Source organism: Odontesthes bonariensis, chromosome 17 (assembly GCF_027942865.1).
Source record: "Odontesthes bonariensis isolate fOdoBon6 chromosome 17, fOdoBon6.hap1, whole genome shotgun sequence".
NCBI classification, from domain to species: domain Eukaryota; kingdom Metazoa; phylum Chordata; class Actinopteri; order Atheriniformes; family Atherinopsidae; genus Odontesthes; species Odontesthes bonariensis.
The window spans coordinates 9,515,150-9,541,232 of NC_134522.1; the positions used below are offsets into that span (position 1 = coordinate 9,515,150).

General features: G+C 40.2%; 1 protein-coding gene across 7 annotated transcripts in view; it reads right to left on the reverse strand.

The window, feature by feature from the left end:
• myt1lb (myelin transcription factor 1-like, b) overlaps nucleotides 1-26,083 on the reverse strand; it is a 112,353-nt gene that overhangs the window by 70,186 nt on the left and 16,084 nt on the right. For all 7 annotated transcript variants that reach the window (XM_075448144.1, XM_075448147.1, XM_075448146.1 and 4 more), the window contains exon 2: nucleotides 7,303-7,416. The gene's annotated coding sequence lies outside the window, so the exon portion shown is untranslated. The remainder of the gene's footprint in view (nucleotides 1-7,302; nucleotides 7,417-26,083) is intronic.

Consider the following 26,083-nt stretch of genomic DNA (forward strand, 5'->3'; position numbering starts at 1 on the left):
CCCCTTAAAAAGGTCTGCCCTTGAAAAACACACTAAAAGACAAGTGTTGGGTTTCCAGTCTTACTTTATTCATCTCCTCTTAAGAGTGTGCTGTCATTTCTACATCACAGGATAGCCTTGTGGCGCTCAGGATGGCAAAACTGTTTGACTACAAGTTTTTCACTGCAGTTTCACTACATATGAAAGAATCACATTCCAATTTGTGAAGTTTATTGGACTAATAGACCCTGAAATGATTCTGACATATACGTATCTTTTGTGTGCCAATGTCAGAATGTTCATCTTAGATTATTTTTTATTAAATGGGGAGATATTAAGAATTTATTATGACAGTAAAATAACTGTTCCAAATATGGTAACTTCTAGTTTCAAAAACTCCAAGATGGCAGGGAAAAGAAGTGCAAAACTCAAGGTTTTGAAAATGGTCACCCACAAACCAATGAGTGACATCACAAGAAGTGCCCATCTTTTGTATACAGCCTGTGATTAGGTGAAATCAGATTTCCAAGAAATCACTCAAAACCACCATCAATTCCACAGAGACTCATATTTTAGTTGGGATTGAAAAACTGATCAATACCGATAGATGTTTGGGAATCGACAAAAACACCTCCACTGTTATAATCATTTTGAAAGAATATTCAACTACTCGGAATGTCTTAAATGTTTACTCATTTTGAAAGAGTGACATTCATAAATGTCTGTTTTTTATCTATCTGTTCATCTTGTGCATCAATTCAGGAACTTAAACTCTCATCTATGCATTTGTATAATCCTTCCAGTAATTGGTGATTTTACCACCAATGAAACAACTCTCTTGCTTTCTTGTCACTATTCAACCTTTTCAAGCGCTTTTTATGTCAAAGTAAGCATTATTCTGCCTTGCACGTGCCTTTCATGTATGTCAGACCCCTGTAGCCCTCTGGGAGCAGTTGTATCTCCTTAACAACACATCATTAATTGTTGAGGAGCCTGAAAACTCCTGAACGTTATTTCCAGACGCCTCTAAATATTCATATTGCTAGGTTTGGACTATGACGGGGGCCGTGTTTGGATGTCTCGTTTTATTAAACATGATTTATTAACACCATACTCACTTTACTGTAGAGCCCCTCAGCCCTAATGGCGTGTTTCTTTATGAATGCCCATAAATGTTTCAACAGGAGAAAAATAAAATGATGAAAAGCAAGGATACCTTGTAAATCTTATTGGTGTAGTAAGGAAGGAGCGCCCTACAGTATTTCAATGATGGGGAAGGTTCTCTGCTGGTGTGTTTGTGTGTGGGGAAGTGGAGCAAAGACTAAAATATCCATCAATATATTACATTTTTGGTAATTTTGGTTTCCAAGGAAATGTAAAAGACATTTCTTAGAAGGGAAAAAAAATGAAAATAAATGCATGTCTTATCGGCCTTGTAATGTTCATTCCTCTTTCAGATATTTGTGGAGACTGTGTGTGCAACACTGAATGTTCCCGAAGTCATGGGAGAAAAGAGGAGCTCACCCCTCCATCTGAGGAGACTTAACACGTCTGTTTCATCAAAGCCTCTTTGGAACAATTTGTACAGTAAATGAAACATATGTAATCCACTTTAAGGTAGAAGCGAATTCATGTTGCTTACCTGGATCTTCTTACAGTGCCCTAGCTTATTTATATCTAAAAGCCAGGACGCTGACATAGTGGTGTATCATATATGTCTTTGTTCCTTCATGCAGATGCTGCAAATGATCACTTGTATCAGATATTCAAAAACATTATTTTCAAGTCACCTGTGACTTTAAACTTTAAAAAAATTTAAAAAATTGATCTCATAAAGTAAAACAAAAATTTCAACCGTTTGTTTTTGCACAAAAAATACACAAATCACTCATCGGTATTTGTCTTTGGTGCTGTTTTTCTTTGAATTTTTAGACAGTATAATATGGAAATCACTGTTCATTTTGCACACCATTTACTGTGTAAACAATATAGACATGATATCGTGTTTTAATAATTACGTTTTAAACCTGCATTTTATCTAAGAGCCAACAAAGGGCAACTTCTGTGGTTTATATGTGAAAATGACTTTACTTCTCATTTGATTTATGACCTCAGTAAATATTTACCTAATGAGATCATAGTTTTAACAGATAGTTTAATTTCTATTTAATAGAGTGCAACATTAATTTGTGAATTATGTTCCAATTCAAAGCGAAATAGATGATAAAGCAGGGTATACATAAGGGAGGGGTTACATTGTGATTGATAAGCCACCAAACAATGGGAATGAGTGAGCAGCTTTTAAAGTTCTTGTCCAGATTCATTGCTTAGAAATGGTTAAAATATTGAGGCTTTAAAAGAGAGTCCTCATACCAATGGATGACATGAAGGTCACCACACCTATCTATTTTTTAATTGTCCGTGCTTCAATAAGACATATTTTTCTTTTGTTTGAAAACACTTCTCCAGCGGAGGCTGCCTTAAACTCAGATATGCAACTGTTTTCTTAAAAATATATGGATATTGTGACTCATATCAACACTTACTTGTGTAACTGTAAAATCAGGAAAATGCCACTGATAACAACATTATATAGCAAATGTATGGAAAGAACGTTTTCAGTGAGCTGCTAGTGTGAGCTGCCAGATTTGCCAGATTCACAGCCAGAAGTTACTGGCTGTTGTTTTTAAACCCACGAAGACCTGATGCAACACGTGGGTTTTCCCAGTTCCCATGTTCAGACGGCTCCTCAGGTCTGAACAGATAAAAAAAAGAATGAAAGAGATGTGGAAAACAAGAGAAAAAGTCTGAGCCAGTAGTATTTCCCTTGTTCCAAAAAAATATCTGCTGTTTGTCGACGTACATGATGTCAACAACAAGTGAATCCAGCAGCAGGAGTAAACAACAGCAGCAAAGTCTTGTGGCCTCCGCTTCCCTCCCTCAAGCGTCCTTGTGAGAGTTGGACCCAGGAAGCGAGCACGTCTCTGCGGCTTGCCATATGTTGGAGAGCCCCTCGTATTCTATCTTTCTTTTTCTGTCTCTTAGCACCCCATGAGAAAATGCCACGGCTGTAATGAAGGTTAGCATGCTTATTGAGGATTAGGAGTAGACCCGATCCTTCTCTGTCTGTGTCTCAATTAGACCCCGGATCAATGGCATTATTATGCTCAGACGAATAACCAGAGTCATGTTGATCCCACCTCCAAGAGTTGGCAAGTTAAGAAAAAACATATTATAGTACGAATCTGAGAGAAAACTTTATGTTTCTATAAAACTAGTGAATTTAAAAAACCTTGTATCTACAAATCTGTTGAGTAATCACTCATTTATAAAATCCCACATGATTATCAAACCATTCTTGCTAAAAATGCTGGCGCTTATCTCTTTTTGCTTAGTTTATTGAATTTCAACATTCTATATCTTGTCATTTAGTTTTCACAAAACCTGGACAATGCAGGGCTTCCTAATGCCTATATGTTTTCTACTACTCATGTGAAATAATCACAATTTGCCTAATTGGTTTCTGCTTTAGTTCATCATTAAATCAGAGTTAACATAAACAATGGCAGAAAATAAGTAGTGTGTAAAATAATTATAATTAGGAGAAAAAGAGGAAGAGAAAAAATGATGAAAAACAAGGATCATCCAAAAAAGTTGACAATTTTTTTGTGACTGCACAGTCTCAATATAACACTCACCGAAGCCGGAAGTACTCAACTTGCGTTGGAATTATTCTGTTTCATTTCACACATGACTTCCACTTTGGTTATTCAAAACCGCAAACCAAGCCAATTGTTATTGGCGTAAAAACCCTGTTGAAGCTCACATTGTAATTTACTTCTAAATCTCTATGATAGAAGAGCTTAAAATGTTTTTTTGTAATTTGCATCCAGAAGAACTAATCCATGCAGCCATACTATACATTCTATACTTTGTGAGGATTACTTTCTTTCAGAAAAATACAGGTCTTGGATAAAATGGCTGCAGGAAACGAAGGATGCATCCCATAAAAAATATAAAACCAAACTGTATGATTTAGCTTTTATGGATGATTTATCATACATTACAGGAAAACCCTCAGAAACGTGTCTTGTAAATGAGAAGCGGACCAAACTTTTGATTCAGCTCACATATAAGAAACAGCAGCTGTTCAAATGCCATGTGTGTTTGTGTTTGTATTGATCAAAGAGTCTGCATCAATAGAAAATAACATGCAAATTCCCTGCCTTGGAAAATGAAAGTGGCTTTGACTGTTATGAGTGTCTCTCCATCTTCTGGAAGCAGGAATGCAATCAGGCAAACTGCTTAAAGGAAACCATTTTTTTGCTTTTTCATGGAGGAGAATCTGGATTTCACTGGCAATGAAACACGAGGAAGAATGCAGTGATTATTGCAATATGCACTGAGACACAGTAGAAGCATTCTGCGTGAAAGTGTGTGTGTGATTATCATTTCAGTGGTGGTGATTGGGTGGGGGTGCTTAGACATCTGTCACAACAATTCACATCGTTATCGGTTTCTCTTTGTTTTCACCTTGAAGTTTGGGGAGAATGCATTTCAGGCATATGGCGCCCAACTCCACCCTCAGCAACACGCACATCACACACACATGCTCCCACTCTAACATTGATATTCTGCACAATGCAGCGGTAGGGAGCCACCAAAACTGCGCTGGCATTATCTAATTTCACTGAAAAAATAGGTATTTACGCCATGCATCATGTAGTGACAGCAAACATGTGTGCCAAACTGATGCTAAGTGCATCTGAATTAGTGTGAAGGGCTGTGGCGATAGCATCTGAATGGGCGCTGAGCGGGAGGAGAGAAACAGTCAGAGTGAGAGTGATGGAGGCAGACAGGCTCAAATCTGGGAGTGATTCCTAACAAGTATGGAAAATGGCTATGGTGTGTGACAGCAGCTGTGCGGAGCTCAAAAACGGTTTGAGTGAGAAAAAGCTGTGATTTGAACACAATAAGACAATTTATCAGATGGTCAGGTGATGACAAGGAGCTGTTACAGTAAAGGATTTAAAGAGAGGTGTGACCTCAGTGATTTCGATACAGTCGAAGTGGATCTGATGCTTTCTCCTTTATAATATTTTGCTTATTTTCAGCTTTGTTTCCCCCAATTTGTTTTTATAACATTTTTATTTTAAAAAGGCATTAATTGAATATTCAGCAGAACAAATTTCAACATAAGTTAAGTAGAATATATTGCTTCCTTACACTGGCTCGTGTGAGAAGATGGCCCCACCTGTCAGCTCCTCATTTGGGCCTCTACTAAAAATAATCTAAAATTTTTAAGCAAAAATTGTATGTTTATTTGAAATCTGATTTATTTCAATGTATAATCTATTGAAATTCTACTCAAACGAAACACTTTAGATGAAAATATGTTCCATTTAAATAAACTGTTACCAGCACAGCCTTTCCCTTTAAGAAGGTGGCCTTCTGGGCAACCTTGTTGTGACGTACAGTAGTTGTTTAGGGAAATGGGACTCAGCAGAGTAGAACCTGGCTGCAGCTGGGAAATTCATGCTGACAGAGGCAAGTAGATTACTCATAAACAACTATCAAATGTCTCATGCAATGGCTAGTGAGGGGCTATATTGCTGCTATATTTAGATCAATTTCGCTGATGTATCATAAGGGTATTAGTGACCTATGAATAGTCCAACTGCATAAACCATAGGCGTGTAGATTTTTGTAACATGTAAACCTAACCGGGCACATTAATTCTAACCCCAAACGTGTACTTTTAACTCTTTCACAGGTTAGAGTGCAGTGGAAAAAGAAGGAAATGTGAGTGGGAAAGGAAAACACTGAGCAGGACGAGTGTCAATCAATCAGTTGCATGAAGGTCTTTGGATGAATGTCCTACACCAGTGCCTCCTTCCTCTGTACAAGTGACCTCATGAAGACTAATGGGACGTGGAAGGTGGATGGCATAACGTAGAGTAGGAACAGGTATGGAAACAAATGAGACTTAAAGTGAATCTGGATAGGGAACAAACTCATGAAAACATGGTAACTGCGGTGTGTGTGAACCAACATAACTGTTTCATATTCTGTCACAAGATCAGGTTCAATTTTCTGCTTGTAAGAGTGCTCAGCTCAGAAAAGCCCAGGCTGCTCTGATTGGTCCGCTACATTGTCTGATCAAGCACCCCCATTCTGTATCCGCTCTGCAGAAATTCCCAGTTTGAGAAATGTTTAATTGGATGCAAAATCATGAGCCCAAGTGCAGGATGAGTCATCAACACTTTGAAACATTTTCCCAGAATGTGCAAGCTCTGAAAGATGTTTAAAACCTACAAAGCTATTCTTTTTGTCTTTGTTGGACCAGATACTGATGTGTAGGTGTCATATTCTGCAAGACAGAATACATAAAGAGTACATTAAGACACTTGTCAAAATGTCAAATTTGAATCCATGGAGACTTTAAGTGTAGATAATAATTTCCTGAAAAGCTGAAAATGATGTATGATGTTTAGTGTCTCACAGGTAGAGATCAAAACCCTGTAATGGAATTTATTGCCTCTCTGTCTCTATTCTCATTTTTGCAGGCAATACTTTAAAACAAGTTATCTGCTAAAAGTTACAGTTCAAGTTTGACATCCTGTAACAGGTTAGGGGTCAAGACCTTATACAGGAGCAGTGCTCTGTCTCAGTGTAGTCTGTCGCATAATACCAGCACTAACAATGCTGGTGTTCGTGCCGTAGTTGACATGTATCTGATATCGTCTGCTCAGTGTTTTTTCTGCTGAGAGCTAAACTCATCAGTTCGAAGAGTGATTTCTTCTCCCTGATATGTATTACAATTGAATAACAATGCTGTGGTGCATTACCAGCTGGAATGGACTATGAAACTCACAATGTATTCATGTCCATTAACAGCACAAATTTTGCCTCAGCTTTAAGTGTCTTAATCAAAATCTTTTAAGGCTTTTTAATCCTTTAATATTCTTAATTCTAGTTTTCAACCTGAAAATTCCTTTCTGACAAATGTGTAGATTTTGTGCCACCGAATTCTTATTTTAGGGATTTTTTTTCTATATAAGTCAACTCTTGCCAACCATTTCTTTGATTGTATATCATGGCAAAGTATGTGCCACTGAACTTATTTGAATTTGTAAACTGTAATTTGAATTTGTTTAAGCAATGTGCAGTATAATTGTGACATTGATGCCAAAGTTTGCAGTGATTCTGTTTATGTTTTTATGATTAGTTTAGAGGAAACAGTATGAATTAGATGGACATCTAATTGGGACCGACTGGTCACAAAAAACGAACTGGATTTCCTGTGGAGAAAGGAACTTCTACCTGAAATATTTTGGCCTTCAGAAAGCTCTTTGGCCTGGACCTCTTCTTCCACCGTGACGTACTGATGTTCAGCTGGAGAGGAACGGCTCACCACGTCTCCTCCAAACTCATTTTCTACACAGAGGGAGGGAGAAGATGGAGAACATGCATCATTAAAATCATTTCCAGAACAATCACATTTATACACAGTCATGACAGGATCTGAGAATCCCTCCTCTTCTCAGACTTCGGGCTCATGAATAGTCATATAGCATCAGCTATGCGGCACAAACCAAATCAAATGCTGATTTCCACCATAACGATGGCCGTGTGTCGTGTGCGATAGGCTTGGCAACATGGGGTAATTAGCTAGATCTATCATCTGCTGCAGGAAGTGGGGACAAATATAGCTAATGATCCGTGCCTGCCTCCATGATTTCTCTCCTCAGCTCTCCATCCTTCGCTGAGTTTAAGGAGCAGAGCAAAGAGGAGGGAGAGTGCAGGGAGGTGGGAGAGGACTGAGGAAGGGGGTTGAGGTTCCTCTTTGTCAATAAAATGAAAATAACCTCAGATGCAAAAAGAGATAAAGAGAAAAGATGGAGGTGTGAACAATCATGTGGACCAAACACTGCCTGTTTCTTTCCATCCTCTGCTGCTAATTGAGAGAATGTATGGCAGGGAACAGATGAGGTGTTGATGGTGTATAGGGAGAATCACAAAGAAGCAGGGCGCCCACCGGGAGCCCAACAGACGGCCCTTAACAGGCGCACACACACACCAGTCATTCCCATCCTATCTCATAGCAGCTTAAATCAAAACAAAAGCTGGTCCCTCAGGACAAACAACCACAGCCTGAGCTCAACTTGTGTGTTATGTAAAAGGAGTAAATGTGCTCACATGCACACACGGACTTCACTTTCAACCATCAGGGGGTATTTTCCTACCCTTCATCACACAAACACCTCTGCTTTCCACTTTTTTGTAAACTTCCTTTGTAGTGTGTTTAATCAGCATGGAAACGGTGTGAGTGGGTTGAAAGGGGATAGCACAAACAACTTTAAAAATGGCTATTAACAGGAAACCCTAATGTGAAACAATGGGACACTCAAGCTATATTTTCATTTTACGACTGCAGCCCTGCTGTCTTTTGTTTCATGAAAAATGCATCAAAGGCTGGTTTGTATTTGATTACAGCTGTTGGAGCACCCCAGAAACATTTTCACGAAGAAGAATAAAAAGCAATAAAACAAGGTCAAAGTGAATTTGGAAACTGATCAGTGCTACACTATATACATAAAAATGTATCATTTCAGATAGAAGAAGCGACTTAAGAGGTAAACTGTATCTAACAAAATCCACTAAACAGGGAAATTTCAAAATTACAGACTCTTCCAGACTCAAATTTCCAGACTTCTAAGTGGTTTGTTCTGTCCTATTTTACATCCCAATACAAATATCTAGATGCTTAATAAATTGTTCTGAAATATGAAGGCAAACATGCATGTTAAATTCTGACAAAGTATGCTTCAATGCTACCAAATATTTGCCTCCTACTTCAAACAAATCAAATTGGAGCAAACCAGTCACCTCATTTTATTTAAACTGCAAACTTTCAAGTGATCTCTGCTCTGAGGAAGTAAACTAAGCAGTGCTCTATTCTGTTGCATCCAGCTGAATGTATACACAGCATCACATTTTGGTCTCCCCGATAATGAAAGGCCATAGACTGTATATAACAGATGATGCACCCTCCAGATCTGAAAAGTAAAGCCAATTCTCAAGCACCCTTAACCTGCAGTCTATTCAATGGCCAGTAGAGGGTCTGTTTTCCCTTGATTTGTAGTAGATCTATGGTCCTAATCACGAGGTTCAAAACCACCTAATTTAATAGATGTACATTTCGTCAACTATTCCACAATTTAAAGTATATCAATGCAGGGTATGCTTTAGCTTGGGTGAACTTGTGACTGACAAGTAGATCAAATCTTTCAGCCTTAACTGGGGTTTAAAGTGTTTCATAATGTGTTTCTCATTCTCTCATTCATACAGCTGCCATGCCAATCTTTGTGATCGGGAACAATTTGGGGTCAGTATTTTTTTCCAAAGACACACTGCAACATGCGGAGAGGCCCTGAACTGAAACAGTTGGTGGGGATCTTGTTCTTCCACTTAAGGCCCAGCCACCCATGGTGTCCATAAAGTCATATGGGGGTGGGCAAATTAAGGCCAGAACCACCAGCAAGTAACGACACAATAAAACGGCTGCCCTTTTCATTTTCTATTATATCGTCCCACACCACCGGTGGCTCACGACTATGACCCACCACTGTCATTACTTTGCAGTAGTGTCTATTTTTTTTCAAGCATCACAACTCCTGACTAATGGCATTGAAAAAAATATCATATTCGCTCTGCGCAGGTACAGTTCTTCTTTGGTGCTTTAGCACTTTTCTAAATGGTTTTCCTACCTTGCTTTTACACCCCAACGTTTCGCATCAAACATATTTGTGAAATGGATGAAGAGAGATTATTTGTGGAAGTTGAGAAATATAAAGACCCACAATCCCATCATTACGGAAAATAACTGCTGTTCAGATAGAAAATCAGGTTTAATTGATTTATATCCACATAGAAGTTTCAAGAGTCTGAATTTGGCAAAAGCCTTTGCATAGCAAAAATTTAAATGATTCGAATAATTTTTGTATTGTAAAGATAATTGTTTTTTTATAGATGAAGTTTGTGTTAAATCCCACTAAATGCTACATGTAAACTGGTACCTGCATTGTCCTTATAAAATGAAGAAATATTACTGTAAGTTTAGGCTCTTTGTGTCAGGAAAAAACTGGTATATGGTTTCCTTCCCTCTTTGAATGTTGTTATGCTGATTTCAAGACATTATATTACTGATCAAAATGTACTTTTTTCAATTTATAGATAAAAAATAGACAACTACGATAGGAAACTGCAGGTGCTATTGGTGACACCTGACACACTGTGGCAGTGCACCGCCAGTGGGTTTTTGGCTTTAAACAATAACTCAAAAACATAATGCTACATTTCAATTCAGATCTTACTCATTTAGATTTTTGCTCTCAAAATGAAAATATTACAATATTGTGTGGAAACATAATTTTTTTCATACTAATCCAGACCTGAAAAATGATGTAAAAAAAACCAACAAATCTGATACTTTTCCTTATTTTTCAAGTTTGCATAGAAACCCTGAATAAATGCTTTGTGAATGATTTCTGTCAACTTTGTGGCATAATTAAATCCCCTTCTACCCCATAAAATACAAGCACACATAAACACACATACATGCACATCCCTGGCCCCTTGGTCGTTATAATCAGAGAGTAAGTGATGGGTCTGTCCTCTGATGAAGGTCTTCATGAAGAGGCTGATGACAAATCGCAGCTCTCTGACTCTTCATCAGGACACAGCCCACATTCAAAAAAAAGGGGGCGGTGAGAAAAACAAGAAAGGCAAACAAAAAAAGGACAAATGGCAAGAGATTAAACTAGACAAAAGATATAACAGCTCACAGCACAGTGTGTACCCTGTGTGTTCATGGCATTCTAGTCCTGCTGTTCAGGTTCTCTCTAGTCTGCAAGTTTCAGCACCAAGGACAGTGACAGACAGCGCACAGTAAAGGAGGAATTGGCCTTCAAATGTAATGGGAACACACACACACAAACGGCAAACAAACACCTTACAAAGTCACTTACACAAACAGTTATAGACACATGTTTGCAAGCGTATTCTTCACCTTTGTTATAAAGGACAGTGAGACTTCTTCTCAACCCAGAATCCTACAAGTGTGTGTGTGTGTGTTTGAGTATTCCACAGAGAAAAAGAATGGACCTGGCCTTTCCTGGGCTTCTATATCTATCAAAGCCAGGGAGTCCACTTTAAATAACCCAGCAGCTCCAACAGACACATTGCAACTAAACCCTATCGTACAGTTATGTCCAACATTGCAGTATGTGAAGTGTGCTGTAACACTTTGCATAAGAATACATGCCACACATGATTGCTGTTACAGACAAACAAAAACAAACCAAAAAAGAAATCACACAGATTGTATACAGAACTAAATATATGGCATATGAGGACAAGGGGGCACACACATATAAGCACATATTATAAGCAAGGCACATGCTTTTTTCACGTGGCGTGTGTGCACACACACAGCAATCACATTCTCCCAGGCTTTGAGAGTGACTGGGGCTGCCTGACCTACATTCTAGCAGATATGTATACAGGCAGGGAGGAGATGAAATCTCTTTCTGCTGCTCTCCTTCTCTCTGTTCCATATCCTGTGTTCTTTTCTGTGCTCATCGCCTCTTGGACACACATTCATATAGGCACATACACAGAGTGGAGATGAAGAAGCAGCTGTGATTTCTTGGCCTGAATGTCCTCATGCTGCAGATCTGTCTGATCAGAACGGTCAGAGTACAGTAAAATATGTGTTTGATGGATTTCAGAGTGAGGTGAGAGTAGGGTCGATATTCTGTGTTTTCTCAGCTGCATATGAGAGATCCCTTCATCCATCCTTTGCTCTTTGTGTATGTAAATAAAATCTCCAATAATCTCTTGCAGCTCAACATCAATTCTCTGTCAATTTTGGAACAGAATTTAAAATCCTTCTAGAGTAGTTTCAATTCAACACATGTCTTGGTTAACACATGTCATGGCCATGTTATGAGAACTTCACATACGTGTAGAAGGGGTTCAGACTTGCTCTGGTGTTGACCTACAAATGTAATTTATCTGATGTATATGACCGCTTCCATGATGATACTCCGAAAGATTAATATTTTCCACAGTTAACATTAATCTAAAAAAATATGATAACACACCTCATGAAGACTTAATTTCACCAAATGGTGAAAAACTGACACTACTGTCAGCTACTGAAAGATGAAACCACACAGATCTTTATCCCAGAATCTTGCAATATCAACCACCTACTTAACTTACTGAGCCACAGAGCTTTGAATGCTATGTATGAAACTCCACATACTTATACTGCTACATCTAAAGAGAAAAAAGGTACTGATATTAATGGCTACAGCAGTGTAATTTTAAATGAATGTATATGTCTGCTCCCATTACGATATCCTGGAAGATTACAGCTAAGCAAATGGATACATATGTGCAAAAACGTCTGAAGGAAACAAATGGCAAGGTGGGAAAAGTGTTAACTTGGTGATGGTGTTAACTTGGTGATGAGACCAGAAATTAATGCATGCCTGTGTGCAAACATGTGCTTGATGGAGATGGTATCAGTCTGATAATAAAGCCAGCTGGCACCTTTTCTCTTCAAGCTGCTGCAAAGAAATCAATGCCTCATTTCAAACTTAAAGGGACTGTTTGATTCCCAATCCTTCTGCCACATAATATAGTGGGAGTTCTCCTTCTTTGCCCAGCTGCAAAGAGGACAGAAGACCCACTGCCTTAATACGTATCCACATTGAACAGTTTTTTTGTTGTTATTTTAGGAAGAAGGCTGTTTATAGGGAACTCTCCATGCTCAGACAGCATAGCAGTTAGTAATTCAGATGGTTCTCACAATAAAAAAAAGACTTGTTCCACTATATCCTAAAGCTAAACCACAAAAAGCCTCCAAATCCCAGCGAGGCCTTGCACTGACCACACTGTCAAAACTGGGATACAGCAGAACCCTACGGAGGAAATCCCACGACACTGCTTCAAGACAACTTCAATATTACAGGAGGTTTTTCTTCCACCTCTAAAAGAATAATCTGCTGGCAGGTAGAGAGACAGTAAAACATGTCTTTAACTTTTGGTTAAAAGTCTTAGTAGTAATTTCTTTCATAGTACCTTTTTCACCTCCAACCTCACTTAGCACAGCTCCAGTGGTTGGCAGCAAGTCACAACACTTTAAATCGCTTTTAAAGAACCTTGTCTTCTCTTGGCTTTCTATTTGTCCTGAGAACGTTAACATCCCTGCAATTTTAATATATCTATCTATATATATATATCATCTGTGTGTGCATATGTAGGAATAATCTATTCATGTTTCGATGTTTCTTTCTTTCTGTGCATATTTCCTTATTTTCATTCATATTCTTTTACAGATTTAATCTTTTTCATGGCGCTTCTATCTGTCCATTTAATTGCAGAGTGATTCAGTGATACACAACAATTTGTTTACTTTATTTTGTTCGAGTGTGGCTTTAAAACAGCTTAAAGACAGACTTGTACGTATATAAACACAAACCTAACACACTCCTTTTCCTGCAACCGGGGCACAAGCTGGCAAGAAGTGATACTGAGTGACGACGGAGGGCAAACTGTCTAGTGGAGGGAAGATGTGTAACTTTAAAAAACGCACTGAACTTTCAGCTTGATCAAAGATTATTGTGTCTTTAATAACAGACTACAGTGTCAAAAAGAGATTTATGCCAACTATCACAACAAATGATAAACTTTAGATAATCTAATTCTCTCAAAATTATTCAAACCTACTCACATTTCCAAATATTGATTCTTGCAAACATCAGTTCATCAGTCATCAAAGCACGGGGTTGCGAAATAACTGGAGCAGGCACACCTCATTCCATTTGTGAACACTGTCTACTGTCATCCATCCTTTGTTCTTCTGTATCCACTAATCTTATTGAGGCCACTGGGCTGCGGCCAGTTTACGATAGGCACATACTGAAGGAACGCAAACACAGAGCTAACCACAGTCGCCTGCATTAACTCACTCAGTGCATATCCCATTCTAACTGGTGAGTCTCTGGTAGGAAAAAAAATGAATCTGCTGCTCAGCTCAACTCCCTCTCAGAAAATATCTTCAGACAGAGCCGTGATGCCAGAGAGGCTGTGGTTCAAGGGTGAAAGAAGCCGTCAGGTAGTGAAGTGGACCGGCTCTGTGACTTTCCCGCTCTTATCAAAGAGGAAGAGTGAGCCGAGGTAAAAGCAGTTTTCTGACCCACTTTTCTCTTCAAGGACATGAGAGATGGAACTGACCGCGTGCATGACCTGCTGAGCTTCACTGTGCTCACAAACACAAACAGCTACACTGCGTCCACACAAGCAGTCTGGAGAAGCCTATTAAGAAATTTATGAAAAAGCCCATGCAGCGCTCTCATAAGCTTGCCTCCTGTATAAGACACACACACAAAGCTAAAAAAGTGCACCCCCCCACTTTCTCGAGGGAGGAGGCTGCTCTGCGAGTGCAGAGTGGGAGAAATAACATTGGGCGAACAGCTGCCGCAATTACCCACAGTGGGGTAATCACTAGCACAATGCACTATGGGTTGGCTGCCTGGGAGAGTGAAATACTCAGGTGTGGAAAGAAGCCAGACAGCAATCAGCCCAGCAGGAAGAGAAGGAGAGAGACAGAGACAGAGGAGAGCAAAGGGCCATTCCTTTAATTTCCAAGGGAGAGCCAGGGCCTTAATTACTTGATGAGTCTCCTTCTCTCGCCTTCTTTCTCTGCTCTGTGGCTGTAAAAAGGTGTGTGTGTGTGTGTGAGAGAGAGAAAGAAAGAGTGTGTATATGCAGCCCATTATCAGACTGGGAAGACTCCAATCACCTCTCAGCACTGATAGCAAGTGAAGAGAACAACATTGCAGTGAGGGAGGCAGAGCAGGAGGGAAGGGTGATTTACGCCTTTAGAAGTGTTAACACCATCTCTCATCCCCAGCAGCTATAGAACACCAAGGTCGTGGAGTGACACAGCCAAGACAGGAAGACACAAAGCTGAGCGCCACCTCTGCGTATAGAAAACCACACAACACACACACTGCTACACGTGATGTCATGAAGTAGTGTTCAAGATCCCAGCAGCCTATCGCTGCTAAGAATTTACAGTATTAACATTTCCTGTTTAAAAGTAAGGTACAAAACATTGGTGGTGTATAATGTAAATGTATTCAGCAATATACAGCACTGTGCAAGGTCTTTAACCATCCCTCATTTCTTTATACTTTCTTACAAGCAGCCAGATGTTCTTGTGATCTTTTAAAGTGGTCTTGAACAATAGTTCTCCAGGCTTTCTGTAGGTCTTTGAAAGTTTTTTTTTTTTCATTCATTGTTAGTCCAGCTCTTGTACCTGAGCATTTTCAGAAGAATGTGTTTTTTGTTTGTTAATAATAATAATAAAATTATGGTAAAATAATAATAATAAAACGGTAGTATATAAGCTACATGGTGATGATTCTACACAGACTTCCCAGGCTTTAGCTGTAAGGGGGAAAAAAACATCCTTCCATTGCGTTTGAATGGCCAGTGCCAGAATGTCACTATCCGGCTGTTCAGCTGCTCCGCTCGTTAACACAAACAGCTGATCGCAACTCAGTGCATTTAGGCATTTGGAAACTTTCCCAAACTATGGGAAGTAACCAGAGAAAGTAACCAGAGCAGGTTTCCTTTGATGGCATATGCGCTACCAGCACGCCTTCGGAAAGAGTTTTCAGCACCGCGGGCAGTGTGGTCACGCCAGTCCACAGCTTATTAAAGCTAGACAAGGTCAATATGTTGTTTTTTTTGGCCAGAAACATTGACGTGTGAATATGTTGGAATAGGCTGCACCCGTGTCGGCCCTCTTAACCTTTTAAGTTATTACAGTTTAGCGAGTTTCGGTACAGGCAAGTCATGCTTTATGTTTGTTTGTTTTATTATTTTTCTTGCGCTTATATTTTTATTAGTCTTTTCTTTTGGTGTTCTGCTGTGATATCATAGGCCTATAGTGAAGTGCATGACAAATTATTTTAAAGCTTTTGCAGTGAAGAAAAAAAAAAAAAAAAAAAAAAAAAAGGTAAATGCCATAGCCATTGTGTTTCGGTTTGATAAAAATAAATAAAAAAATTAAAGTGGGCGTGGCATCACGATAGTTACCATCCATCGTGATGGATGGTCATAAATGACGATGGACGATGATATCGTCCATCGGCACAACCCTATTTTGAGAAGCAAAACCCTTTATTTTTTTGACCCCAGCCAACTAGCCGGACTACCTTCGTCAACACCAAAACGAGGCTGGAACTCTGCTCACAGGACGCAGCGGGGGGTAAGTCAATGTTCAGGCACGACATTGCTAGTATGGGATGTCATACAGCTTCATGTCAAAAGAGGCGATCTATCCCTTTAAGATGCTTAAAACTGACCTATGAATCATTTAAGTATAAAAAAAGCTAACTCAAGGGATAAATCAATGTTCATTGTGTGTCAACACATAACAGTCAACTTAGCAAAGAACCAATTTTAAGTTGTACCTTCAGGCACTTTGTTGCCAGCAGCCTGTCACAAAGACACATCATTTGTTCCCATTTCTTTAGTTGCATCTATGCAAAATGTCAAAGATAACATAGTTTGACAGAATTTATGCACCAATAATGTGATTCACAGAGCTATTAGCTAAAACTTGCCATATCTTAGCATGGTTTGCAAAAATTGAGGAAACTGGAAAGATGGGAGACAAAATAATTGTCAGGATTAAAAATCGATCTACGGCAGATGAAAAGTATCTGAAAGTGATGTCCTTAAGAAAGAGGGAAAAAAATCCAGCAAAGACCTGACACAAGACCTGAGAGATGCATTTGGACCTTCAGCTGATCCATCTGCTGTTGGCCTAAGCCTCATCAGAAATGGGCTCCATGGAAGGGTGGCTGTCAAGAAGCCGTTCTTAAGGAAGGGAAACAGGGAGAAAAGACTGAGCTGTGCCAAATGACACAAGAAGTGGGCTGAAAATCAGTGGCAACAGGTCTTATGGAGGGATGAATCCTCAGAGCCCAGACCTCAACATCATTGAAGCAGTGTGGCATCATTTCGACAGGGAACGGAACAAAAGGCAGCCAACATCCAAAGAAGCCTTCAAGAAGGCTGGAGAACTATTCCTGAAGACTACAGAAATGACAAGAAAGCTTGTTAAGAGGGTTCAGGCTGTGTTGGAGAATAAAGGTGCTCAGACTAGATAGGAGATTGTTCTGTCTCAACATAATTGTTTGTGATCACTAAAATGAACCAAACAGTTACAAAAAGAGTGTAAAACGCAAGTGAAAAAGGACAGAGCAGTTCCAAACTCAGGTCTCACGGTTATAAGTCCTGTCACATTCATACTCCTCTTCCTCTCCAAATTTGCTATAAGGACCTTTTGGTGTGTTCATATGGTGAAAATCCAGAGGGACATGGTGAGTTTGCTGTCAGTCTCTGATATTGCCACAGTCGGAGCAACAGGGCATAAATGCCAAATGACACTTTAGTGTGCGTGTCAGAGACATGACAAAAACAGCTGAATTCATCGTCCCACTGCAATAGTTTTAACAATAGTATGAATTAAGCTTCTTGGATTTCGAAGTTTTTTGCCACGAAAAAAAAATCGGGTTTAAAATAACTTGAGTATGACTATGCCTCAACTATACATGCAAATCTATGAACATGCTAACCTGCCACCACCCATTTCCTATATATGTATATTCCTCACTGCACATGCTAAAAGGTCCACCCATTTTATTATTATTTTTTTAAAAGCACGTTATGTTTTAGCTTGATAAGCAATTTCTTAATACAATTTGTGTACTGTATGTTTATTGTTAAAAAATGATATTGACTATAAAATGAACCAGACTGAACTCCTCAGACAACACTTATTGCTCCACTTGTCCTCAGACATCTCAACGTAAGGAGAGCTGAGTGTTTTGCTGAGAAATGATATCAGATCCTGCGACTGATACCCCCGCATGTGGCTGTTTGTTAAGACAGAATGCTTATTTACAGAGAATTATATGATCCTTCCTCATGAGACAGACAGAGGGATCAATCCAACGAGGCAGTATGCAGGATCTACGCAGTGAAATGAATGGCGAGGCGTCTTTGAAGGTTACCCGTCTTTTATCACGAGACAGGAGTTTAACCCTAAGCTATGCTGAAGTGATGCGGTGTGATCTGCCGGCGAAACCCTTCTTTTTCTTTTGCTATTGATGGAATTTTAGTCCTTGTGGTGTTGTCTTTCTTGTTCATGTCAGATCTTTGTCGTGAATTGATAAGCCCACACCAGTATGTGTGTGTGTGTGTGTGTATATATGGCGGTCTGTGTGCATGTGCAAGCATGCTTATTAGAGTCCAGGTGTGTGTACAGTACACAAACACGCCCTGATTTTTATGGCCAAGTCTGTGTGTAGTTGTGTGTGCATGCCTGATTGCGCCCTGTTCTCGATGTACTGATGAGCTCTATTGTTCTTCTCTCTATTTTGTCTCCTCCTGCCTCTGTCTTTTTTCCTCCCTCATTCTTTCTACCCCCAACACACACTACTCTACCCTGTCTCCATCCTTCCCCTGCCAACCCACCCCCACCCACTGCTTGACTGCCAGTGTCTACCCAGAATACCAATGATGCAGGCTGCAGATAGATAGATAGGGCTGTCTGTCACATGACCCTATATGTCCCGGGGCTCTACCCCAGGATGACAGCAGGCGCACGTGCGCGCGCACACACACACACATACGCACAAAGATACCCCCAGCATGGCATGCTGTATCTCAGGCATGGGCACCGAAGCATGGCAGTAAGGCAAATACACACACACTCTCAGGCAAGCTAATGGGCATACACACACTGAACCACCGCAGGGGAGCAAGCCAGTACACACATGCTCGCTCTACCTCTTTCTGTCCTGCAGGCAAGATAGAAAAACACTGAATATCCCCCCAATTCCATCCATTTCACACATGCACATACATATCTTCCTGTGGGAAGGCACCCCACCAATGTTTCTCACACAAACACATTCGTCACTGACAAGGCTCCACACAGTCACTGAGTATCCTGTGGCACCAAAAATAGCAGCCTAATAGAACAGAACAGAAAGCCTCCTCTCATTCTTCACTTAAATAAGGTCTGGATTTTAACTCAGGGAGTCAAAGATGCCAGACAACATGAAATGGAATTTGTTTTGATTTCAATGAATCATGCGGTCATTCAGAAAAGTCCTGGGAGAACCAGGGAGGATTTCTCAGAGGCGCTCACACACATGCACACACACAAAGGTACACTACCTGCAAGAATTAAGCCAGAAAGTCAGAAGTTATTGAGCATGTCCAACAACTGTCATTTAAATTAGATGTACAGTACTTCCCTGATTTTATTATTTTAATTATCATTCAGCATCATCTCAGTCATTTCTGTTATTGCATTTTTTAAATTGATAGTTTAATAAAACAGAGTTTTATTTGGACGATAACGATGATGAAACCCTGTATGGTAAAATATTAAATAGGCACGAAAACAAATATCATCATGTTCCTGTGGATGGACACAAAATAAAACTTTCTAGTAATGTAATTCAGTTGGAGGTTTCATTTTTGTCTGCAAAGAGTTTGTGTCATTTTCAGAGGGGAACAGATGCTAATCTTTAATGCCTAAACCTAACCAGATGGTTTAGGTGCCTAAATCTAAACAGAGAGAGAAAGTGAAAGTAAACTGTGACTTAAAACAAAAAGGAAGAAAACAGGAAATAAATCCGTGTCTCCTGGCTGAGAGTCGCGTATTTAAAGCTTGTTTCGGACCTGCACTGCTTTCATCAGATGACAACTGAATGTAAAGGTGTCATCTTTGTATGACCCCCTGTTGTTTTTCCTTAACAATTTGCAGGAGTAATCTGAAAAGGTTGTAACGTACACATCACTTTCAACACAAAACAAGTGTGAGCCGCTACCGTCACTTTAGCAAACAGATATGCACAGAAGCAATTGGTTCATTTAGTTTCTGCTCAGGTGTTCAAAGAAATCTTAAAGACTGCATCAAACTCTCCCCCATGGTTTCACAACCTCTACTTTCCTCAATCTCTGAGCCAAGTAACAAAAGTATAGTGTTTGAGCTGCAGCTTCTGCTCTCTGATATCAATATATTCAACTCCTCTCAGCCGCCACTGTTCAGTTTAACAAAATGCAGCATGTTCATTGGCTTCATATGAGTTTTTATGAGAAAACAGCATATTGTTGACAGTTTTTTGTTGCTGTTACTGTAGTGCTGCAGATCCTCACAGTATAACACTGACTGTTCAATAAGCTTAAACATGTAAAAAAGTTGTATTTTTTGCTGATTCCCATCCCCACTGCTGTTTTACACAGCCACATCACACAGGGCACTCTTGTATGAATTTTTGCAAATGCCATCACTTAAACAGACAGAAAGAGCCATTAATGTTGCAAATCTCACATTTGAGAAGTGCTTTAGTTAACTAAAAACTGCCTTTGTGCCAGTTTCATGACATATGATGATGGTGTACTCCTATACACTGTTATTTCACATTAAGATGTTAAAAAAATAACTCGTCATGTCCTAGGACAATAATCAAAAGATTACATATTGAAACAAATTCCATGAACTCAACTAAAAACCTACTGTGACATCTCACATGTCGGCATCCTGTTTATAGCTTCTAGCCTCTAAATGACTACGTTCAAAAACTATCTAAACCATTTTTCTTAATTACAAGTCAATATATTATCTGTGTCTCCTATGATAAATATGTAGGTCAGCAACAGTGAAGATGCCTTCCTCCAAGACGAAATTTTAGACATTAAGGTGAAAAAAGGTGTAAAATCTTGGAACATTTTCCTATAAAGTGTCATCTGCCTGGGACCTGTTTGGCAGCTGCAGAGCTGATGATGGCTGTCTGTGGTCGGTCGATGAGAAAGAGAGCACAGCATCTATAAAGCAGCACTTATCTGGACGTTCCAGCCAGCTCACTTGTTTCTCTTTATCCCTGGAGAATATACTGATTAACCTTCGACTAGTGTCCCTAAAAAACCAAATCCTAGAAAAGACATAGATGCTTAAAGTGGCAACGAATTTGATTCCCAGATCCTGCCAGGACTCATTTCAATAATTATCAGCTTGGCACTTGTGCCAAGCACACATGCCCACGCTGAAATACAAGCTGAAAAAACAATCATCTGCAAACACAAATTGTGTGTACATGTAAACGTACATGCAGAGAGCAGTGTTGGAATGGCTGTGTGTACGTCTGTGTGCTCATCTGCTGCAGTCTTTTGTTTCCACTCGTACTTCCCTTAACGCCTGTTGTGAAATATGTATATGTGCATTTTTGGATTCTTGTTGGAAAACTTGTTATGTTGATATCACACTCTGTATTGCAGCTACATCAAGGTGACAGCTTGAGAAAAGGTGGGATGTTTTTTATGCAAATGCCTGTAAGAATGAAGATAAGCTCGAGCAGAGCTGAAACAAGGAAAACACCGCCTGTACAGGTATGCGCTGAATGTTTGAAATCTGTGGTTGTTTCTGCATGTGCCTGCGTGGATGTAAGTACGGGTGCAGTGGAGTGTGTTTGTGTAAGTGTGGGGGGCACACATGTGCATATGTGAGTGGGCTCAGGTGGGTTGTGAACTCGGCAGATGGACATTTGGAGCAGCTTTGCAGCCTGAAGCAACACACACACACACGCGAGCACAAACACATTCACACTCCCACGCATGGCTGTAACATTAACCTTGTGTAACTCTAGCCAAGTGAAAGCCATAGATAAAATAAAAAAAATCCTCAGCACCTCAAACCACCCATCGACACACTGATCCGGTACTTCTGCTATCCAAACACAGTCAAAACCCCTGTGACATTCGAACATTTCCTCCATGTCCTGAAAATACCTCTCACGGGCTTCTGAGCAACAGACTTTTCCTTTTAGCATTAAAATATTCTCAACTGGTGAGTCTGGAAATGTGACTGTGAAATATTATGTACATACCAGTAACTGCTGACTTTTGTTTAGAGAAATAAATCAAACCTTTTCAACCTTGTCTTTTAGGTTTATTTCAATCTGCACATGAAATAAAAAAGAAAGTTGCCCTATTAAATATATGAAAATACTGTGTATAGTAGCGGACAATAAAATCTAGATTATATTACAATGTGCTCCTCCTCTCCAAAAGCCTGAGGTACATATATGCTGCTGTCTTGTAAGTTTGCCCTTCAGAGAGTAGGAAGGAGCATTTTTCTGAATTCCTTCACAAAATTCAGAGTTAGATACTCTCACTCCTGTTTTCCAGCCACAGCTGGACAGCTTTTTGCCACTTTGACTCCTAATTTTGCCTTCTTTCACCTCTTTGTGCCACTGTTTGCCGAGAATCTCCCTTTCAAGGCTGGTCTTTCCACCGCAGGTGGGGGATGGAGGGAAGAAGGGCTGGGGGGATGTGGATGGAGGCTGTGTGGAGTTGTTCTGTCCCTGAGGAGTCTCTTCTGCCAACCCAGTGCCACAGATCAACAGTCAGCCAGCCAGCCGTGCACTGACCTCATCCCTCTTCCTCTCTCTCCCTCCATTTCTGTCTCTTTCTATCTCTCTCTCCTTTCCCGCCAGAGGCACTGACTGTCCCTATGTCTCCGTCCTACACCAACTGCCTGCTCGCTACCAACAGTGCATGTCTGTCTGGCATCCTCTCTGGCTGCCTGTCTCTCTTCCTCCAGTCCGACTGTCTGTGTGCATGGGTGTCTGACTGTCTGTCCATCTGCCCGTCTCCCTGCCAGCCGCTCACTCCAGCCAATATCTCTTCACCGGAAAGCCGCCAGGCTGTCAGCCGCTCTGCCAATCTGCCCGACTGCCTGCCCGTCTATTCGTCATTTGCTTGCGTCTCTATTTGTTTGTCTGCTTGTCTATCTGCCTGCTCACCTGTCTGCCTGTCCATCTGTATCTTTTCTGTTTATTAGCTTGTCTTACCGTTGAGACGCCATGTAGAAAGGTAAACATAAACCCCTGACCCCATTCTATAATACACAGGACTCACTTTAATTTCAGGCCGACTGACTGACATGACAGAGTGAAGATGGGTGTTATGACTGGAGCCCAAATCCAAATTTCGGTTTGACACTACATGATGTTTGATCATTTAATCAAAACCGACTTTATATTACCAAAATCTTGTCTAATGTGCACAGGTGGATTAACCTTTGCTCCTTCTTTCTCTGCAGTGCTTTTGTTGTGTCAACCAGTTGTAAGCATAAATGGCATGCAGAGACAAAACGCTAAGTTAAAACCTCAAGTTTACTGAGACTTAAGGTCAAACATGTTATATTTGTTTTGTAGCATTTCAATCTCTCTCAGCTGAAAGAGCCTGCGTCACCTCTGCCTCGTCACATCAAGCATTGAGAGGACCAAAGCTGTTTTTTAAGTCATCCTGTCCTTTGCCAAGCTATCAACACAACACCCTGCATCAGGGCTGTGTAGAGTTCTGACTTTATGTTTTACAACACAATTGCTGTGGAATAAATCTGGAAATGCTGTTTATTTCTCTGATTTACTGCTGTTCTGTGATTGGCTGCAGTCTAAGGCTTACTTCCTCACACTGAATTTGATGACAACTGGGAAATGATCTGCGATTAGAAAAAATTAAATGGGTTATGTTGGTAAGGAGCCTTTATTTTGGGTTCTCACTTCCCGGAGTTCTCGGAGGTACATCAAATGCAGCATTACTCGACAGTCAAAGGGAGGAAGGGCCTTGTTTGAAACGCTGCGTATATAGTTACCGCTTTGAATGCCTTTAACTAAAATGTGTGTGAAGAAGAAAGTTAAAAAAGAGAACGGTCTCAGGAGACTGGACTTGTCTACCAACTACTAACTCTTCTGTGGTGCAAATTAAACATGAGAAAAAGACCTGAAAGATGTGTTTTCCTTCAGGGAGATTCTAAGAGGGTTGAATCCACATCCATCTACAGACATGATTTTACCAATTTTAACGTGTTTGTATTTTGTATTTCAGTTTTCTTTTGTGAACCATGTCTAGGGATTTCTGAATAGCATCTCTGCTGCCAGTTTTTCTTTTATTTGTTACAAGTTAAAATTTCAAAGGACTAAGATAAAAAAAATAATAGTTGACATTCCATTTTATATCAGTAAATCATTGATCCATACAACTATTTTGTGAATGGGTGAAAGTATGCACAAAAAAAATCAAAATCAAAATCAAGCTTACAACCCACTCTGACCCATACTGTACATGTTCAAAGGTAAGTGGATAGGTCAAAGGCCGGATTCAAAGATCAAGTATGAGAATCAACAACATGGGACAAGACCTTCTTCAAAGCTTTTCTCTAATGTAACAAAACAATCTGCCAACTCAGAGGTGAGTAACGAGGAGTATAAACATACACATTACCAATCCGAATTTGGACACACCAAAACATTCATTTTTAATAGCTTGGTACGTTCAAAGGTCTGACGGACACAATGAATCCCACCTTGCCATTTCCGTATCGAGGAGCAAGCTTTCTGGGATTCAACGCTCAACACTGTTCACCCCATCTCAGAGAATGCTGCACGACAATTTGTGAGGGTTTCTTTCTTGGCAGATAATGAATTTTCATTCAACGTCTTTCCAAATGAGAAACCCCAAGCTCTCCCCAGTCTTCAGATGCTTAGTCATCATGCCAACTTCCTGCTTATGCTCTTCCTGTCTCATTCACAGTTCCTTGTGACTAGGTGTGTTGAATTAAAACACAGACTCTTCTCCCTTTTTGTAAAAGACTATTCTCCGTCTCTATCCCTCTAACTCCCCCATGTTTTCTCCTATTCTTGTCTCAACAGGAGAGCCAGAGAACGTTTGACTGGCTCCTCTCAAGCAAAGACTGCACTGCGCGCTCGCTCGGCAGTCAAGGACGACTCTAACAGAGGCAGAACAAAAGAAAAGGGGAGGGGGAGAAGGACAGAAAGGGACAGATGAAGAGAAACAAGCATGCTGTGGTGCAAGGATCTTTTAAACTGTACGTATTGTAAGATGATGATAATAGTGTGTAAATCTCATTTCAGTGGCACTGACTTTTGCCCTGCACCATCATCCACAGGTGCGGACAGAGAGGATTTTCAATCTGAATCTATTTCATGTATCACACAGCTCAATGTGCTGCTTTCAGTGAGTGAAACGCGATATTTCCTGCTGGGCTTTGAGCACATACAGAGCAGTATATTCATTAGACTCAATGCATTCTTTCTTTCCAAGCATACCACACTGCATCCATCTTTTGGTATATTGATAACTTTTTAATCTATCCTGAGTATTTCACATTCTTTTTACATTTTCCTGCATTTAATATTCCCTCGGCACAGTATCCTGTTGTTAGCATGTGTTTCAGGAGAAAATTCCCTGTATTAAATTTTAAACTGGTATATTTAAAGTAATGCTACAATATCGAATTCTCTTTGAAACACGTCTCCTCTAAAGTATTGAAATTCTATGTGACATCCCATAAGAGAAGTAAAAACAATGAAGTAAACCGTAGGTTTTTTTCCTTTCTTCTCAGTGACACCTCAGTGTTTGTGTTGACAGTCACTCCCACAGAAAGCACTGCGCTCGCTGTGAACACATTTAAATGCCTCTGCAGCTAGATAGCTAATCCCTGTTGTGGATTGGCCCAGTTAGTGGTTCCCAGCTTTTTGGAAGGGATAACTGGGGACAAGATGGGGAGGGGGATGTGGGTACCTCTTTATTTATAATGGTAAACTCGGCCCATGTTTCTGCTGTGCTGATAGATGTTATCTGTGTCAGCCTTTGTTTCTTCCTCTCTCCTCCTTCTTCTTCTTTCATGTTCCCTCTGTTACTCCTTGCACAGTTTGCCTCTTGCTTATTCCCCATCTTTCTTTGCTCCTCTCCTCCCTCCTCTCTCAATCCGGTGCCCAGATGCAGAGAAGGCAGCTGTGTTGTGATGTAAAGTGTGCCCGGTTGAAACCGCTGTGCCTGGCATCTGCTGTTGGCACAAAAAATAATAACCAACCCCCACTACAGACATCCCTCTCTGCCTTTAAACCCCCTGAAA